Source organism: Rattus rattus, chromosome 3 (assembly GCF_011064425.1).
Source record: "Rattus rattus isolate New Zealand chromosome 3, Rrattus_CSIRO_v1, whole genome shotgun sequence".
NCBI lineage: Eukaryota > Metazoa > Chordata > Mammalia > Rodentia > Muridae > Rattus > Rattus rattus.
This window is the reverse complement of record NC_046156.1, coordinates 85,629,872-85,636,946: the sequence shown is the minus strand read 5'-3', so window position 1 is coordinate 85,636,946 and position 7,075 is coordinate 85,629,872. Positions and strand designations below refer to the sequence as shown.

At 44.7% G+C, this 7,075-nt stretch overlaps 1 non-coding gene across 1 annotated transcript; it reads right to left on the bottom strand.

The window, feature by feature from the left end:
• Positions 1 to 6,734: 6,734 nt before the first annotated feature.
• On the bottom strand, positions 6,735 to 6,874 carry LOC116897527. Its single transcript, XR_004387543.1, has one exon. It is a non-coding gene; the product is annotated as a small nucleolar RNA SNORA48 (small nucleolar RNA).
• Positions 6,875 to 7,075: the final 201 nt, after the last annotated feature.

Sequence of the window (7,075 nt, the reverse complement as noted above, 5' to 3'; positions counted from 1 at the left end):
AGTTTTTGATGTTTTGATGATTTTCAGCTCTTGCTTTGTTTCTCCAATTTCCCCCCATTATTCTTCACCTGGGAATTACAACACTTCAACTTCCAATTCATGTTAGAAACATGATTGACAAACATAGTAAATTCCTAGATATTATAGTAAAAATAAAATAATGTTTTTTAAATATTAAAGTACATTGTAAAGAAATGGTGAATATACTCTACAGCCATACCACCTTGATTTCATCTGATCTTGGAAGCTAAGCAGGGTCAGATCTGATTAATACTTGGATGGGAGAAATGATGAGTACAGAGAAGTAATGGTTTGTGGTGAATAGATAAAAAGTTACTTTAATGGAAGTATATGTATTCTATGTAAGGATTTGATAATAGAGTTGTAGCTCTCATAGTCTCTCATATTTGAGCCTTATCTCAAGACCACTTCCTCATTCTATAGTTTCTTCATTCTTTACCTGGACATGTATTTGTTGAATAAAACTCCAGTAGCATGGAGAAGTCCTAGGCCTCAAACTAACCACTCTAGGGCAGGGCAAGTGGGTAAAAGGAGTGGTCCCAGTTGTGCGGACACCAGATCCTTAAGTATACATTTACCTCAGCCCAAGCTTCTCAGATAGAAATTTGAATCCTGGGTTGATAGAGTCTTCAAATGTTTAAGAGAAGATTAGAAATGTTGACTTTTGTTTTAAAATTTGAGTGAACTGTCCATGCTTTAATTTCTTTGGAGACAGGATCTTATATATCTCAGGTTAGCCTCAATTTCTGATCCCGATCTTGAACTGGTGATCTTTCTGAGTGATGTGCTTGGATAGAGGCCTGCGAGACTGACCACTCCTGGTTTATGTGCATTGGGATCCAACCCTGGGCTTCAGGGGCACTAGCAAACACTCTACCAACGAGACTATACCCCCAGTTCTCTTTCAGTTTCCTTTAAAAAGTATTTTAGAGCTAATAAACTGCATGTGTGGATTGCAGTCACCTTTTATGTTGCAACAGGGAAAGAGAAGCTGACTGTCTAACCTAAAGGCGTTACTCTGTGGGGAAAGCTGTGTCTGTGAGAACGTATCAGAAGCTCACTTTTGCACATGTCCAGAGGTCGTTGTATAAACCAATGCATGACACCTCTAAAGAGACCAGCATTGTGAAACAAAAGTTATATTTGTGAAATAAAAATTACAGGAAGACATTGTTTTTGGTTAAGTTGCTTCCTAGGGCTCCATAGACCAGGAGGCTAAATATCAAAGTGGAGTCATTCATGATAAAGTCGGAAACCACCAATTTCAATTAAACAATTTATTTGGCCATCTGAGAAAATGGGCCTCCAGGAAAACAGCCAGATTTTAATGACAGGCCACATTTCCTTGACAAGATAACCAAGTTTCCTCTATTTTATCTTTTCACAGAAAAGGTAACCAATCAGATATTTCCCTACTGTAGGGTAGCCAATCAGATATTTCCCTATGTAGGGTAACCATCACTTATTTTCCTACTGTCTCCACTCCCTACTTTTGCCTTACAAGGAAATAACCCCTCTACTTTTGTTTCCTTATTTGGTTCCTTTCCATTTATGAAATCAACTTCTCCTCAGCTTGATGGAACACTTCTCATATTTTATGAAATCAAGTGTTTTCAGATTCTAGAATTGAAAACTAAGTCAATTTTGTACTCTGACATGCTTACTGTTTTATAACTCGGCTTCAGTCACACAAACAAAGCCAAATAAATACTTTGTTTGTTTTGGATGGGGTGGGTGTCGGGGTTGAAGCCAAGACCATGCAAGGTTATTTCCAGTCCCCATAGTTTAATTTCTCCAAGAAAAATACTTGGAGTTGTGATCACTAGTGGCTTAATTTATGAATTACTACTTAACTAGCTGAGAAAACAATGACTGGAAGTCCTTGTGGAAAGGCTTCTGTCAGAAGGCTAGGACTCATTTACCATAAGGGCCAGCAGGGCAGCTGTGGCTCTGTCAGCATCACCTCAGTTTGGTCAGCCACGGAGGCTCTAGAAGCAATGCCCTTCGTTTAACTCCTCTTCATTTCAGCAATGCTTATTACTTTATTCACTATGGATATCCACGGGACATTTGGACCTATTTTTCTTTAACCAATTCAGGAAAGTTGTAATGCAGAATCAACAGAGCAGGAAATACCTTCTTTTTATTGGTGGGAAATGCGAGAAGATGGAAAAATTAGCTTTCCCAGACTGTTGTCCCTAAGGTATGAATTGTTCTTACTGCTACTGGTTTGGATCCTATTAATTTCTGGCCATTGAAAAGAACAAACTATAGGACTATGGTTTAAACAGGTGTGGAAGATATTATTTATTTATTTATTTATTTATTTATTTATTTACACTACTTTTTTTGAGATTTGCCTTCTTTATTGTGACTTAATCTTTTTCTTAACTCTTTATTGATTCTCTGTGAGCTTCACTCCATTCCTGCTTGCTGGGAACAGCATAACATGACAAGGACTGTCCGTAGCGGGCCAGATTGGAGGCATCTCAGAAGCCCACGGCAGTTCCTTATAAAAAAGGATGGTATCTGGGACCCTGAAAAATGAGACACATCCCTCCAGGGGACCTTCCATCTGAAATAAGGGACTGCCTGCAGTAGGCCGGGATGGAGACATCTCAGGAGCTAGTGGCTTTGTAAGAAAAGTTGTTCCCATTTCTCCTAACCTTAGCCCTGGACAACAGCTATATAGATTTCATTTGCGCGTGACTGCTTTTCAGTTGGCGTTGGTATACACAATTATTCTATTATATCTGACTTTCCTATTTCGTTCTCCTTCTGCTCTGGTAAATTCTGTGAAACTAGATATTCCTTGATGTAATGATTCTTAAACAATTGGAAATTGAGGCACAGGGGCACAGCACAGTACAGTCCTGATGACCCAGGTGCAGGCTGTGTGCTCTCATCTTAGAAACAATGTAATAACTGCACAATGGTAGTTCCAGATTAATGTTTGACTTGCAAAGAAAGTTTGAAGAAATCAAATTTAGAAATATTAGAAAATGAAACAGGGGCTGGAGAAATGGTTCAGTGGTTAAGAACACTGACTGCTCTTCCAGAGGTCCTGAGTTCAACCACATGGTGGCTCACAACCATGTGTAATGGGATCCGATGCCCTCTTCTGGTGTGTCTGAAGACAGCTACAGTGTACTCATATAGAATAAATAGATAAGTCTGTAAGAAAAAGAAGAAAAGAAAATGAAACAGAGTCACGTATGCTAGAGTCATACAGGGTCCATTACCAGAAAGTGAAGGACTTTATTGAAAGTATGAAAAAGCATTAGTATAAGAGACATAATCATGGAATAAAGAAAAATGGAATAAGGTATACCTTAATTCAGAAAGAAAAAAAACTACTGAAGTTATGAAATGAGTTTCGCACAACATTTGAGAGTAATTCCTGGTCTCCTTTGGATATGTATGGATAAAAAAGTATAGAATGCATAAAATTGTATATTAGTAAAATTAAGTCAAAGCACTGGGACTCTTACCATAGGTCGGGGACTAGGGGGAGCTTGGAACTTTGGGGAACAATCGTAACTCTTGATTGTTTGTGGGATGTGGTCACTCTTTTTAATTTGATTTGGCAATGATTATACAATGTCTTTTTTCTTTTTCTACCTGATTTTTGGAGTATCAATAAAAGACTGGGGCAAGAAAAAGGCGAGAGAGTGAGGTGAGAGTGAGGGGCACATGAGGTGTGCATGAGGTAAGTGTAGAGTGTGTGGTGTGGAGAGTGAGTGAACAGAGAATGTGAGGTGTGCATGGAGAATGTGGAGTGAGTGAGTGAATGAGTGAGTGAGTGAGTATGAGAAAGGAAATGAACGAGAGCACAACCCTCAACCCAGAGAGGGAGGGAGGGAGGGAGGCAGGGGGTGAGAGAGAGAGAGAGAGAGAGAGAGAGAGAGAGAGAGAGAGAGAGAGAGAGAGAGAGACTTTAAGCCATTAAAATTGTCTGTGGGGCTGGAGAGATGGCTCAGCAGTTAAGAGCACTGACTGCTTTTCCAGAGGTCCTGAGTTCAATTCTCAACAACCACATGGTGGCTCACAACCATCTGTAATGGGATCTGATGCCCTTTTCTGGTGTGTCTGAAGACAGCAACAGTGTACTCATATACATGAAATAAATAAATCTTAAAAAAAATGCTTGTCAGTTTGTGCCTGAAAAGTTGTCTGTGTGGGTCTATTACACGCCTTCCAGATATCCCTGCTTCCAGTTGAGAACTCTGATCCTGTGTCAAGGTTGGACCCCGACACCTGCTCATCTCCCTGTCCTCTCATATCCACTCTTTGCCCTTGCAACTCCCCACCAAATACACACACACACACACACACACACACACACACACACACACACATACACACACACATACATATACACACACACACACACACACACACACACACACACACCCCACAATAAAGACAAAAACCCCAAAGCATAGAAAGTATCTCATGTGGAAGCTGTATTGTGTCAGTGTGTCCCACCCACAGTATATCCCTCTGTCCATACATCTTCACTTGCAAATCTTTATTGTAATGAGTCATTGGTTTGGTTGAGATCTTTGGCTTCTGTCACACCATAAATATCGGATTCTCATTGAGACTCCTGGTTATCCTGTGGTTGCCCTGTGTCACGAAGATCCTGCAGTTTTAGAACAGACAGACTGACCCTTTCACACACCACAACCATCCGAAAATGATATAGATTTACAGTGGGTCAGTTCAGAGCCCTGGATCTGGGCCTGGGGGGTAGCTGGTCAGTCTGCCAACCCTCCCTTTTCTGTACTACTAGGGCGGGCTCTCCAGCTCTACTCTGGCTAGGCTACTCAGTGCCTCCACCATCAGCAGGAGTCAGGGCCAGCTCCCCTGTTCTCACACCCTCAGAGTCAGGGCCAGCTCCCCTGTTCTCACACCCTCAGGGCCAGCTCCCCTGCTCTCACACCCTCAGGGCCAGCTCCCCTGCTCTCACACCCTCAGGGCCAGCTCCCCTGCTCTCACACCCTCAGGGCCAGCTCCCTAGCACCAACGCTTCCAGTCAGCTCCACGGTGCTGCCTGTCAGGTTGGGACCCACTCTCCTGAGTACTGCAGCAGGCTAGAGGCAGGGCAGCTCTCCTGCTCACACTCTGGCTCCTCCGTGCCTTTGCCATCAGGGCCAGCTCTACTCTACTCCCAGGCGAGATACAAGGTCCTCTCTCCCAAGTGCTGTAACCAGCAAGAGGCAGTTCCAGCTCACCCTGTTCTCATGTCCCCAGGGCCAGTTCTTCTGACTGCTGTCCCTTGTGAGTGGCAAGCGGGAGGGCATCACCCCCACACCCAAGCTCCCTCATGACAATTGAGTGTGGGCCAGCTCACTCTGTCCTCAGGGCTGGCTCACCTGCCCCCACCCAGGGCCAGCACTACTGTGCTGCCCAGATGAGGGGCAGGGCCCACTCTCACGACTGCTGCAGCCAAGAAGGGGTAGGGCCAGCTCTCCCACTCTCATGACTCTGGGGCCAGGTGGTGGGGGCAAGGAGGGCAAGGTGTCACCTCCACACCCATGCCACTTCACGGCAGACAAGTGATGGGCCAGCTCTGCCGGGCTCTCCCTCTCGGGCTGGCTGCACCCCTACCACCATGACCAGCTCCACTGTGCTGCCTGGGTCCAGGGCCCACACTCCCCAGTGCTTCCACTGGTGAGAGGTGGGGCTAGGTCTCCATAGCAGCATATTCGGTGAGGAGTCGGGGGAGTTATGCATAGCTCCCGGACATCCGCGTGTTGCCCTGTGGCTGCTGCTGACCATGTTCTCTCGTGGTAATATGAGCTATGGACATCAACACTGACCTCATACCCTGCACAACCACGAACTCAGACTTGGTCTCAGTGTCGGCTCAGTCTGGGACCTCACCATGGCCCCAGGTTATGGCCACTCACAGCAAGCCACTCCTCTCTACCCTCAGGTTTCCAGTTCCATCTCTCTTCACAGTGCTCAAGCGCTCCACTTCTCTTTCTCTCCCATCTGACCGCCACATTTTTGCACATTGTAGTGGCTCCCACTACAGGCTGGCTGTTGTAATTTTTCTACCCCAGCTTTGATCATTCTGTTCCCAGATAAAAGACACAAAACTTTTATATTTATGATAATATAATAATCAGCACTAGAGCTGGGCAGATATATACCCTCTACACTATTTTGTCTACTTCCCTGCCAATAACTCCTAGATCCAACGTGCCACCATATTCCATCTAGACTGCTCTTACTCAGACTGGCCACCCGTCATGGCCAATTCTAACAATCGCTTACCTCATGACATCCTCTTTTCCTCTCTCCTTGTGCTTCTGCCTCAAATCCCAAGCCTGGAAACTGAAACCCCACCTACCTCTCTTCTGCCCAGCTGACAGCATCTTTATTTAACCACTAGTTTAATAAAGAGCAAGGTCACACAGCATCACTCGGGGTACTGAGGATTCTCTCATCCCTGAGATAACCAGGGCCAGTATTTAGCTTTACAACACATAGAAACGGACCAAACCCCAATAGCTGGCAACTGGCTGGTAGGTCCCTGGGCAACATCCTCCATCTGTGCCGTGTGACATGGTGGTGAACGGTGCCTGTGGCCTACCTGTGCCATATTTTGAAGGGTAGGTCTGTGCATGGCATGGTGGTCCACAAGTCTCTGTCTGTCTTCCTCCTCTTTTGCTGCACTGCCTGGATTTGATTTGATTTGATTTTTATGAGTCCTAGGCATAAGACAGCTTTGGCCACCAAGCCAGCCATCAAGTTAGGGAGAACAAAGGACTGCATCTGCTCTACCCCTGCCTGTCATAAGAGCACCACCAACATGATGCTTCTTAGCCCATTGCCGGGGGTGCTGCTGGTACTACTTAAGCTGTCGACGGTAGGTAGGTAGGTAGGTAGGTAGGTAGGTAGGTAGGTAGGTAGAGGATAGATTTTTCTATTGGATTTCTTTCTCTGGAGCACAGAGACTAATCACAATGTATCCTATGCACAGAGTATTAGTACTATCCACATGTTGCTTCCTCTTCCTCCTGTTTAATATAAATTACTTTTC